At 39.5% G+C, this 13,032-nt stretch overlaps 1 protein-coding gene across 3 annotated transcripts in view; it reads right to left on the bottom strand.

Moving 5' to 3' along the window:
* The window catches only part of skap2 (src kinase associated phosphoprotein 2), a 268,727-nt gene that overhangs the window by 68,504 nt on the left and 187,191 nt on the right, over positions 1-13,032 (bottom strand). The gene's annotated exons all lie outside the window — the stretch shown is intronic.

The raw sequence follows: 13,032 nt of genomic DNA, 5'->3' as shown, positions 1-13,032 counted from the left end.
AATTTGTTGATATAATACAAAGATTCATACTGATCGCATTTGCCATCCTCTTTAATACTCAAATCCATCATTTCTGAAACATTATTTAGGAACTTAAATAGGCAATTCCCAGTGTAAGTCACTGAAATGTCAAAGCCAATTTGTGTAAAACAAGTTCCCAAAAGCAGAAATGTGTTGACAACTATATATGGGGTTTAGTTAAGTGGTTTAAGGACTAAATATTGGTCAGAACTCTGGGACCACTTTCCTGTTCTTTGCCGAGTGAAGGGTGCTGGCATGAAGTCTGCCTGCTTTCGTTTGAACTAATTGCTGTCTTACTGTCATGGTCAAGAATGTGTGTTTGAGAACATAGTAGCAGAGGAAGTTGAACATTAAATAACGGATTAAACTAATGAAGTCAACTCTCGGCAGCGTTGAGAGATTTCAGAAGAGGAAGGGTGTGTCAAGGTCTGTTTGGTGCAAGGGAAGCCCTGGATAGTTAATTTGGAAATGTTTTGTTTCAAACACAATACTTAGATGAACATCCTGTTTATAAAATTATTTATTTTGGTAAAATCATCTGTTGAATTATCCAAATTTGATAACAGTTTTCATTGAAAATAGTTTATTCCTCAAATAGGCTGTCAGCTGCCTGAAGAATTTTGTTGGAATAGATTTCCTGAAAATATTTACAATCAGGTAAGACCCTATGAAAATTATTCCCACTCTTACACGCAAAAAAGAAATCAATGGATCAACCTGTTGGCAATAATCTGCTGCAGACTAATGTTAAATAACAGAGGAAAGAAACCAATTGGGGAAAAAAAAGAGCAAAATGGCAGCATTCAAATCTCTAAATCACTATCAAGGGAAAGCAGTAATCAATTAACTACACTAAAGAATTAGGAAACTTGAGCAAATATAAAAGTCTTACTTTCTTTGTATTTATGCACCACATACCTTTGACAGCACTGTGGTGTACTATTCAGAAAAAGTTGGCAGAACAAACAGTTGCCTTGGTGAGATAATTTGTCTTAAGCACCAAACTTATTCAAAACCTTTTCAAAATTTAACATAGAAAAAGAAATATTAACTCCAGGATGGCACTAAAAAAAAATTCACAAAAGTTGCTCTACAGATTTAGCTAAAGGAAATAATGTTTGAATCCATTAATTCAGCTCTACTGGTTTTAGGTTTCAATTAAATGAATGACACATATTGAAAAAGATTATCAGCACAGTCATTTAAGGTTATAAGCATTTACTTAATTTCAGTGAAACAATCTTTACGTGAAAATTCAAGTGTTCAAGTGTTTCTTGAATCCCATGAAAACATATAAATGTTTTACTGAAAGACATTTACGCAATTAGTGAATGCAAGACTTGAAATCAAAAAGTGAAGATTACGGCAAAATAGGAGAAAGTGATATTTGCCCTAGCCATTTACAACTTCAAGTTAGATTTTTACTTTAAGATAAAAGTATCATTTAAGTAAATGCTGACAGGGTGTAGATACTTTCAAAAAAAAAAATTCAGAATCTGTACTTTCCTAACTTAGTCAAGTTAGACAAGTATTTCCCTCACACCAGTGTTCAAAATGAAAAGCAAAGGAAATAACAATGGAGACAAGGCTTCTTTCATTGGTCATTAAGGACTCATGTCATGTTGACAGTTAACTGATTTTCTGATCCAGTACAAGCTAAGAAATAATGCCCTGGGTGCACTGGCATAAAATGGCATTAATGGCATAAAATACAAAATGAAAGTCCATGCAAACAAGAACCCCAAACTAAACTAGTCCCACCTCCTTGCACTTGGCACATATCTTTCGAAACATTTATTTCTGTACTTATTAAAATGCCTTTTATACAATGAAACTGTACCCACATCCACCACTTCCTCTGCAAGTTCATTCCACGCACGAACCACTCCGCAAAAACAATCACCCCTCGTGTCCTTTGTAAATCTTTCTCCTCTCACCCTAAAAATATGCCCCTTAGGCTTGAAATGCCCTATTCTAGGGAAGATATCTGCCATTCACCTTATCTATACTTCTCATGATTTTAAACCTCTATAAGCCTCAATTTCATGGAAGTGCAAAAAAATCTCATGACACTATTTTGGAGCTGTTATTCCAAATATACTGCTCAATTTTCATCCTTCAATCAATATCATAAAATTACAGATCTACGTTGATATCCTGCACAGTGTCCAAACTGAAAACATTACAAGGTCTCACACCTTGATAAAAGGATTTTCAGCAGAATTGCCCCTTTCTGCTTCTGTCAGAGTAAATCGTTTTGGAACCCTGCTGACATGTAGTCACACACTTGAACCAGATTTGATATTTCAAATGTTTGCATGATACTAATGGGAATTAAATATTAATAAATAATGCAACCTAAGTCAGGAATAGAACAAGTGGGAGAGGATACAAGCATAAAAGCATCTGTAAGGAGAGATGCTGCCAGACCTGCTGAGATTTTCCAGCATTTTCTCTTGGTTTAGGAGAGGATATGATTTTGACTTCGTAGGTAGGAAAGCCATGAAGCAGAAATCCTAGTGAGTATGTTTTGTTACCATCTCACAGTTGAGGCTTACAACAGCCTCTACAGCAATTGAAGATTAGGAAACTTGTTTGTATCCTGAAATACATTCCAGAATTCTGAACAATTCACAGCGTACTTTTTGCTTTTCTAGATTTGGTTAGTTAAAAACAAAACCGGAATTGGCATTAGTTTCACAGTGAATCGACAGTACAAACAATTCCCAATCATTTAGTCCAACTATAAAATGATAGCTTGATAAACATTCCAAAAGGACAAAACTGCAAATATCTTAATTAAATAATCATAAATTCACATATTGAGCATGGATAGCCTTCAAATTATAAGGGGGGAAATTTGGTGAAAAATCTTACGCAAACATCGTTTGTAATAATCTAACATCATAACTAAAGTTTTAATTATTATCTAGTATTCACAAAACTGCAGTTTTTAATGATTGGCACAATGTTACTCAGATAATTCCAGTTCCCATGCTTCTCCATAAAGTAGTACTGGGCTATAAAGGCACTGGTCTAATGGCATAATAAATAACTCTCTGTAGTTTCTGTCATTTTGAAATGGTGACAAAAAGCTTAGAAGCAGCAACAGCTTGGTTGGTAATTTTAAGATGTGGAAACACCAGATTATTTTCACTGCTTGCAACAGATGTTAAAATGGACAGAGCAGAACCTGTATACTGATTTAAATGTTTATTAAAAAATATAGTCCCAGGATGTGGTTATCACTGGCTTGGCCAGCACTTATTGCCTATTCTAATAGACTTGGAGGTGGTGGTGAACCACCTTCTTGAATCACTGTAGTTCAGGTGGTGTAGGCACACCACGACTGCTAGTAGGAAGGCAGTGCTGGGATTTTGACCCAGTCATAGTGAATGAACTCTGACTCAGGATAGTGCATGGCTTCAAAGACAACTTACAGGTTTTGTGGTCTCCCCAGTCACTTGTTGCCTGTGTTCTTCTACGTGGTCAAAATTGCAAATTTGGAAGATGCTGTCAAAATAACCTTGGTGAGTTGCTGCAGTTCACCTTGACGATACAGACTGCCACCACTGCGCATTGATGGTTGAAGAAGTGACTGCTTAAGATGGTGAATGCCAATCAAATGGCTGCTCTGTCCTGGAGATTATTACGTTTCTGCAATGCTGTAGGAGCTGCACTCCTGACTTGCACTTTGCAGATGGTATATAGCTCAGGAGAGTTGGGGGGGGGGGCTTAATGACAAATCACAGAATTGGCAGGCTCAGTTTTGATATGGCTGTTCAAACCTGCATTTGCCATGGCTAATTCATCTAGCCTACTCATCATTGGACACTAGGGGGCAATTTAGCATGGCTGTTCCACATAACCTGCACATCTTTGGACTGTGGGAGGAAACTGGAGCACCTGGTGGAAATCTGCGCAGACATGGGGGGGAACGTGCAAACTCCGCACAGATAGTCACCCAAGGCTGGCATTGAACCCAACTCCCTGCTGCTGAGAGGCAGCAATGCTATCCACTGAGACACCATTCCACCCACAGGAACAGCAAAGCATCTCTTGTTGGAGATGCACTCATGTGGAAATTGTATATGAATGTCACTTGCTGGAATATGATGAAAGTCTTGCTGTATATGCAGGATTACTTCAGTACCTGAGGATTTGCAAACGGTACTATGTATTGTGCAATTGTCAGCAAATATCCCTACTTTGTGACTTTGTGATGGAAAGGAAGGTCAGTGATGAAGCAGCTGAAGATGGTTCAGTCCACGACAATACACTGAAGAATTCATGGAACAATGACCTGAATTTGAGATGATGAATTTGACAACCACAAGCATTTTCATTTGTGCTAAGAATGCCTCCAATCTGCAAAGAGTTCTCCCCTAAATCCCATTAACTTCAGATGTGCTAGTGCTTCTTGAAACCACACTCATGCAAACGCTGCCTTGATATCAAGATCAGTCACTTACAACTTACTTTGAGTTCAGCTCTTTCATCTATATTTGGACAAAGGAGTATCCTGTTATGAACATGTGGGTGTACTTTGAGAGAGTTAAAAGCAGAACAACCAGACACAGTACCAAGTGTTCTCAATAAGGTAACAATGTAACACTTGGTTGAACAACTCGATTAGCTCATTGCCTGGAGACAAAAACTGTTATGACACGGGGTAAACTCTCCTGCCTAATTTAAAACCAGCAACATAGAAAAGATTTATCCCGTGTAGTAATCTGTAAAAATTCGATTGGTCAAGAATTAAGTAAAAAAAAACTTTATTTCTTAAAGTATAACAGAGAATAATTAAGTAACAACTATGTACAAGTCCTTACTCTCACCTATCTTTTACCTTCCCTTCCATAATACTAGTCTGATAAAACTCCCCATTAAGATTTACAAAATAACACTTCTTATCTCAGGCAGCTTTCGGTTCTTCTATTTGGATTTTCCTGTGTCTTCTTTTCTTCTCAGGGATTTCTGCATCACAGGTTACTAAACGAAAAGGTCCCTTTTGAGAGAGCTATTTTTCAGGCAGTCTTTTACCAGCTGGGGCTTGGCAATTCTCCTATCAACTATTTGATTTTCCCCAGGCTTATACCCCCAAAGCATTGAATTGTGTCATTGGCTTTTAAGATTGTCAATATACTAAATTCAATCTGGATTGGAGTTTGGTATTTTTCGGGGTATAATTTAAACTGATTGGCCGAATTTGAATTTTTATTGTCTCCAGGCAACGAGCTAATTGAGTTGTTTGAGAGTGATACATTGTTACCTTATTGAGAAGATTTGGTGCTGCGTCTGAGAGTAAAAAGCAGCAGAACTACCAAAGTACACCCACATCTTCATAACAAACCCTAGTAGACTCCAAATTGAGCAGCGAATTTAATCCTGAAAATTTGATAGCACTCTTGATGACTCCTTCCATCACCTTGCCGATGATCAAGAGTAGATGGGCCAGTATTTGGCTGGTTTGGACTTGTCCTGTTTTTTGTGGATAGGACATTCCTCAGGAATTTTCAACATTGTTGAGTAGATGTCAATACTGTAGCTTAGGGAACAGCTCGATGAGGAGTATGATTAGTGCTAGATTGTAAGCATTCAATAGTATCAGTGGAAAGTTGTCACAGCTCACAGACTTTGCAATATCAATGTCTTCAACTATCTGCTGACATTACAATCATGTTCATTGAACACTGGCATATACAATGCTGAGAACCTGGGAGAAGGCAGATACAGACCAACCATTCAGCACTTTTAACTGAAAGTAATCATAATTACTTCAGTCTCATCTTCTGCATTGACATGGCTTCCTAAATACGTGCCACAGGCCCACTTTAGTAACAATGTCCTTCAGCACCCAGCCAACTCAGTCAGTAGTGATGTTGCCAAGCCACTCTGTGTTGATAAGTTAAATGTGCTTTCACCAGCTTTGATACTTATTCCAACTGGTGCTCAATATGGAGGATAACTAATTATCAACATAAATGTTATTTTATAAATATTTAAGAATAACTTGAAAAATATTGAATGATCCACTCCTCAAACTTTCCAAAAACGTTTAGCCAAACATGGACAGAAAGCATGCAGAAAGATCAGGTGCTGTCTTAGATGTATTTTATACAAGATTCGTTCTACCTGTAACGTTTGAATTTTTTCTTGTTTCGGTTCCCTGTTTTGGACCTTATTAAGGCACAAAGGTATTTAACTGATTGGCGTGCTGAACCTGCATTTACAATTTACCCAATAAAGCCTATTTTGTAAAGGTTCATGAGAAGTTCCAAAGTAGCACTCAACCTTGCGGATTGTAAAATGAATGGAAATGAATCAGGAACCCATTCTATATTTCTCCTAAATTTTAGTTCCATTCATGACAAGCAATCTGCAACATTGATACATGACCACCAGTGACCATACATGTCAAGTTAGTGCTCACTTTGTCAGTCTCAGACCTGCTGCTGCACATTGGGATATTCTTATACTGAAAAGCAAAGTGACTTGCAACAATGTAATGCAGTAAGACAACCCTGAGAAAGGATCATGCACTACTTCATTACTTGCCATTAGGTTTAAGATCATAGAGAGATGTGTAGCCCTGAAAACCTGGAAATCTTCAACTTTTGAATCACAGCTTGTGTGGCAAATTAATGATGCAAGTGCAGAGACTTGACAAGAGAAGACAAGGTTTACACAGAATACAGTGTATATTAATTGTGCTTTGAAATTTTAAAAACACATCTTCTCACAACACACTTTCTCTGTAAAGTTAATGGCATTGGTCAGGCAGAGTCACCTTCTAAATCCCTGTTGACTGCTATTTATTATGGACCAGCTCAGTGGCTGATTTAGAAAAATCTCCAAAGATGTAAACACTAGTTAGGTTGGCACATCAGTACAATACTCATGGAGTGCTGCACACTTCAATGTAACTTTAGTTGGAAACTTTAAACCATGAGTTTGTCTGCTGTCTATGGCACTATTTAAAGAAGAGCTGAGGAATTCTCCTAAGGCAATTGGTGTCCTTAACTAAGACCTAAAACATACAGTGTGACAACCTAGTTCATTGATGTCTTTTACTGTCTGCATTTTGCTTGCGGCACATCCAACCTAATTTCTATCAAATTGATTAATTCTATACAGACTGAGAAAGGGCATGTTGCTTGTCTAATCTTGCCAACAACTACAGACTGTTATGACTCAGTATTAATTAAATATCATCCTCTGTTTCAGTTTTTTTTTACATCTTACACATGGGTGTTGGATCTACAGCTATGACTTTTTTCATGTCTCTTTTGTCACTCTTGACTGTTGTTTCTGCAAGTCTCTACTGCTCCACGAACTTCCACGTGTCTTTGTTTTCCTTTTGCTCGATTTTTGTTCATCTGCTGTTGATCCGTGGTTATTTCATTTAACTGCTTATTAATTATACATTTGCAAGACTATGACTTTCAATGCATGCTTGTAATAATGTTTTGTTCAACAATAAATTTTCTTGAGTTACTCAATCACTGCAAGTCATAGAGATGTGAAGTTATTCCTTTTAAAATCACGCGCCTTTTTTTTGATTCATGATATTTATCAATCTTCAATCACAATGTAGGAATCATACAGGACTTATAACATAAACAGCCCATAAATGTTTCTTATCCTACACTATTTAGTCAGATACTAACAGCAGAACTCTGTACACTTTTACTTGTAATATTCCAAGCTTCAGCTGTTACTTGACATCACATGGAGTGAACTGAGTTGGCTGAAGACTAACACCTGGGATATTGGGAATCTCAGGAGGGAGTAGAAATGAATCATCCATTGACACTTCTGGCTGCAAATGATTCAGCCTCATCTTTGTACTGATGTGTTATCTCCTTTACCATTGATATGGAGATGTTTCTGGAGTTTCCACTTCTAGTTGTTTATTTAATAGTCCAAACCATTCACAACTCAATGAGGCAGAACTCATTAAAATTCTTTGTTGAGGAAGACATGGCTTCATTATTCATCAAAATGTAATACCTCACATTCAGTTGCTTAGAAAACACATTTACCTTTTGGCTAAATAGTTTGCTGTCTTTTTTATCTTGCACACAGTCTCACGCAGCACTATATCTCAAGCTGACAGCATCTGCTAAATGTGATGCTGCTCTTCTAATTTCCGAGTGTAGATCATTGAAGCAAATATTGCACGAGGCACCGATTGCTTCCCATCACTTCCCATCTCCCACTTGTCTAAGGAACTCTTCTTTACTCTTCTCTCTGTGTTTTGTCAATTGTGTTGCTTGCCCTCCAAGTTCACATGACTTGACCTCAGTCGTAAGTCTTGTTCTTTTCACTAGCCTTGACCAAGGTAGAATAAAGGCTGTCCTTTCTAAGACAGGGTCTACAAAGACCAGGCTTCCCCAAATCCTGAGTAACACTAAGTTCTGCTCGCCTGAGTACCTTGTATCTACTAACCCACATGGGCTCTCAGTTCAAATTCCTCCATGCCTCTAACCTCTTGCAGTCCTACAAAACCTCTGAGTAACATGCGTTCTAATTCTGCTCTCTTCAGTATCCTGATTTCCCATAAATTAAGTGTTAAAATCTTTAGAAGTCATGATACAATAGCATCCATATTTTAAAACTGAGTGAATTAGAATCACAAACTACTTTCTAAACAGAATCATTTGATGAGTTTTTTAAAAAAGGCATTCTTTCAGCCTTTGCTACCAGGAATCAGTTGTGTAGAATCATAGAATGACACAGGAAGATGTCATTCAATCCATTTTTCTTGTGCTGATTCTTTAGTAAAGTTATCCAATTACTTTCCTTCCTATATCTTTTTCATGTAGCCCTTCAACTGTTCTTTTACTGAGCAATTGTTCTTTTCTGAATGTTCTCATACTCTTTAGTGTTGCAGTCAAGCACAGAGATCTCAATTTGAGCAGACATTTTATCGAGTCACGTCCTGGTTCTTCAGTTTTCACTTTAAATCTCTGTCATAGAGGTTTTATTGCATGGAAAGTAGTTCTTTGACCCACTGTGACCATATCAGTCATCAAAAAATCATGCATTCTAAATCGAACTTGGCCTTGTATGCGAGAGCATTTCAAGTACTCATCTAAGTTGTTCTTAAATACCTTTAGGGTTCCCAACTCTACCATGTTATCAGGCAGTGTGCAGATACCCACAACCCTCTGGTTGAAAACTGTTTTTCTCAAATACTTTGAAATAGCACTTCTTAGTTAGTGACCCCTCTACTAAGGGGTCCTTATCTATGCTCCTCAGAACAGTGTACACCTCAATTAGATACCTGGTTAGTCTTCTCGGCTCTAAGGAAAATAATCCCTGTGTATCTAGATGCTCTTCATGGCAGAATCGTTCCAGCCTAGGCAAGATCCTGGTGAATCTGGATTAGTGGTGCTGGAAGAGCACAGCAGTTCAGGCAGCATCCAGGTAGCTTCGAAATCGACGTTTCGGGCAAAAGCCCTTCATCAGGAATAAAGGCAGTGAGCCTGAAGCGTGGAGAGATAAGCTAGAGGAGGGTGGGGGTGGGGAGAAAGTAGCATAGAGTACAATGGGTGAGTGGGGGAGGGGATGAAGGTGATAGGTCAAGGAGGAGAGGGTGGAGTGGATAGGTGGAAAAGAAGATAGGCAGGTAGGACAAGTTCAGATAAGTCAAGGGGACAGTTACTGAGCTAGAAGTTTAGAACTAGGGTGAGGTGGGGGAAGGGGAAATGAGGAAACTCTTAATCACTTTTGCACTGTCTCTAGTGCAACCACACCCTTCCTATAGTGGGGTGACTACTGCTGCACATCGCAGTCCAGCTGTGGCCTAACCAACATTATACACATCTCCTTGCTATCATATTCAATGCCCCAATTAATATCAGCAAGGAATTATTAATTGAATTCAAAGAACCCCTGCATGGACAACATTAGCCTGAGCCTCTTGATTACTGATTTCAGGGCATTGTCATTACAACACCATTTCTTCAAAGGACATTAGTAAAATAAATGGTCTTTTGTGACCATCATCAGGCTTTTTATTCCCGATTTTGATTGCGTGGTGGGATTCAAACCCAAGTTCCTGGAAAAGTACCCGGATCTCTGGATTACAGCGACAATACCACTATGACACTGCCTCTTCCTGCTAAGTTTGTCCTCGGAATATTAACGCTTCTTTCAATGGAAACAATATCTCATTTATTTTAATCAAAACCTCTTCCATTCACACCATAGAAGTACCAGACAATAACCAACCCTAACAAGAATGGATATAAGCACTTTCTCTTGACATTCAATGGCATCATCATTGTTGAATTCTCCACTGGCAACATCCTGGGGTTACCACTGACCAAAAACTGAACTGGACCAGCCATACAAATATTGTGGTCGCAAGAACAGGTTGGAGACTAGCAATTCTGTAGAGAATAACTGTCTCCCCAGAGCCCATCAACCATCTTGAAGATACAAGTCAGGAATACTCTTCCCTTGCCTGAATGAACGCAGTTCCAACATTACTCAAGAGGTTACACTCTCTCCAGGACAAATGTCTGCTTGATTTTGCATTCCAACCAGCACCTTCAACATTCACTACTTTTACCACTGACACACAGTGGTACAGTATGTACTAAATACAAAATGATCTGCAGCAACTCACACAGGCTCCTGTGAGAGCACCTTTCAAACCTGCGACCTTTACCACCTGTAGGGATAAACGAACATAGGCAATCAAACACCTTGCCAGTCACCAGCTCGACTTGGAATTATAACATTGTTTTTTGCTCATCACAGGGACAAATCCTTGGAATGCCAGTCTAAGCACAGAGAGTGCAACTACAGCCCAAGAACTGCAGCCGTTCACAACGTCAGCTCACCAAACCCTTCCCCAGGACGATTAGGGATTGCTAATAAATGCTGGACTAGACTGTGACACCCACATCCCATAATTAATTTTAAAAACATGATTTGAAAGACTTTTACCAAATCTCTATTAACATTCTCTGCTCCATCAAGAACTTCCACGTTTTTCTATCCCATCAACATAACTACAACCCCTTATCCTCTGTTCTATTTTAGTAAATTTCTTCTGTACCATCTGAAGGGCTGTGACACCCTTTCTAATAGGCACTGCACAGAATTAGCCAAAATAATTGAGCTGAGGCTGGACCACTATTCTATAAAAGGTAAAAGTCCACGCACCCCCCAACAACTCACCCTCCCTTCCTGGCACCATCCCCTGCCACCGCAGGAATTGCAAAACCTGTGCCCACACCTCCTCCCTCACCTCCATCCAAGGCCCCAAAGGAGCTTTCCATATCCAAAGTTTTACCTGCACGTCCACCAATATCACTTATTGTATCCATTGCTCCCGATGTGGTCTCCTCTACATTGGGGGGACTGGACGCCTCCTAGCACAGCGCTTTAGGGAACACCTCCAGGACACCAGCACCAATTAACCCCACCATCCTATGGCCCAATATTTCAATTCCTCCTCCCACTCTGCCGAGGACATACAGCTAGTGGGCTTCCTCCACCAACCAATGCCTGGAGGAAGAACGCCTCACCTTCCGCCTCGGAACACTTCAACCCCAGGGCATCAATGTGGACTTCACCAGTTTCCTCATTTCCCCTTCCCCCACCTCACCCCAGTTCCAACCTTCCAGCTCAGCACTGTACCCATGACCTGTCCTTCCTTTCCAGCTATCCACTCCACCCTCCTCTCTGACCTATCAGCTTCATCCCCACCCCCATTCATCCATTGTACTCTTTGCTACCTTCCCCCACCCTCCTCTCTGACCTATCACCTCCATCCCCACTCCCTATTGTACTCTGCTACTTTCTCCCCACTCCCACCCATTTATCTCTCCACTCTGCAGGCACCCTGCCTCTATTCCTGATGAAAAGCTTTTGCCCGAAACGTCGATTTTCCTGCTCCTCGGATGCTGCTTGTCCTGCTGTGCTTTTCCAGCACCCCTCTAATCTAGACTCTGGTTCCAGCATCTGCAGTCCTTGTTTTTACCACTATTCTAATAAAGACTTAACACAAGCTCTTTGCATATATGTTCTATGCTTTTAATAATCTCTCAACTTGTTGAATTGCCAGTAATATGTGAGAAATTAACTATTCATTACAACTTAGTGGGCGGCACGGTGGCACAGTGGTTAGCACTGCTGCCTCACAGCGCCGGAGACCCGGGTTCAATTCCCGCCTCAGGCGACTGACTGTGTGGAGTTTGCACGTTCTCCCCGTGTCTGCGTGGGTTTCCTCCGGGTGCTCCGGTTTCCTCCCACACTCCAAAGATGTGCAGGTCAGGTGAATTGGCCATGCTAAAATTGCCCGTAGTGTTAGGTAAGGGGTTGATGTAGATGTAGGGGTATGGGTGGGTACGCTTCGGCGGGGCGGTGTGGACTTGTTGGGCCGAAGGGCCTGTTTCCACACTAAGTAATCTAATCTAATCAAATCTAATCTAATCTAACTTTTGTTTCTTGCCTTAATTTTTATCACGTTAGCAGTCTTGAGTTTTAAGGCCTTTAATATAGCAAGAAATCTAATTTGTTTACTATTTACTACAATTATTTTCATAGGTTTTTTTGCTATTTGAATGAGAATATCAAAATAGTACTTGATAATACAGTATTTAATTGACTTCAAAACATTTATGAAATAATAGCACAGTACTCAAATACTTTAACTTGGTCTGATTAGTGCACGTTGATATCACTTTCAAAATATTTCTGCCTCCCCATTTGATATTTTAACCAAGCACACCAACACTTCTACATGCACATTCCTGCTTATTTGACCACTATGTAATTATTGCCACCAGTTTTCAGACCCAAAGAAATTTCAACAAATTCACTGAATTACGCAATGAAGTTATTTCACAGCATCGATCCCTTGATGATTTAAACAGTGCATCCATAATATGATACAGGCTTTCTTGTTAGTTTTCTCTGTAGTATAATTCAATGAATTTGTTGAAATTTCTTTCACAGTATTAAAATAAATTATCCTGTTAGCCCACAACT

Source organism: Chiloscyllium punctatum, chromosome 8, assembly GCF_047496795.1.
Source record: "Chiloscyllium punctatum isolate Juve2018m chromosome 8, sChiPun1.3, whole genome shotgun sequence".
In the NCBI taxonomy this organism is placed as follows: Eukaryota; Metazoa; Chordata; class Chondrichthyes; order Orectolobiformes; family Hemiscylliidae; genus Chiloscyllium; species Chiloscyllium punctatum.
Note: the sequence above shows the minus strand (reverse complement) of the source record. Positions and strands in the feature narration are given on the sequence as shown.